This window comes from Cherax quadricarinatus, chromosome 24, assembly GCF_038502225.1.
Source record: "Cherax quadricarinatus isolate ZL_2023a chromosome 24, ASM3850222v1, whole genome shotgun sequence".
NCBI lineage: Eukaryota > Metazoa > Arthropoda > Malacostraca > Decapoda > Parastacidae > Cherax > Cherax quadricarinatus.
Window position 1 is genome coordinate 8,776,108 of NC_091315.1, and position 765 is coordinate 8,776,872.

The window sequence follows — 765 nt, forward strand, 5'->3', positions numbered from 1 at the left end:
TGCCATATTATGTAATAAAATATATATATATATATATATATATATATATATATATATATATATATATATATATATATATATATATATATATATATATATATATATATATAACGTATAAGAGAAAATTTTAGATAGGACTTAATTTTCAGTGAGTTCTTGCTAATTAAGCAATTTTACCTCTTCGGCCGAATAGGTAAAATTAAATCTTCGGAGTTTTTTCTAGTGTTACAAGTTATTTTTAGAATTAAACTAAAACGACTATCAAAATATTGCTTGTCACTCTTGATTCTCCTTCCTAATTCCTTCAGAGAAAGACATTGATCAGGTACTTTCTGTTCTTTATTTTCCTATAATGATGTTTTGTCATGTCAATAGTCACATGTATTATAATGATATCCTGCCATAGTGAATTTATTTACATTTAACAATATCATGTACAAGACAAGAACTATGGCTTTCGACCAATAAATCATTCAAAGGAGTGAAACTAAGACTTGAAGCACTATTTATACTTCTTAAAGCTATTCACACTTAAAATATATGTACATAAATGGTTAGAATAAATAATTAAAAGCTGTTAGATACGCTAACACAGTGGTTCCCAAACTGGGGGTAAATTACCCCCTGGGGGTAATTTAACCATTTTTGGGGGGTAATGGAGGGGTGATAGAAAAAAAGTTATGAATTCTGAAAATCAAGAAAACAATGCGGTACCCGGTATGAGGATTATTGTTAACTTTGTCTTAGTATATAAAGTTATAAAGT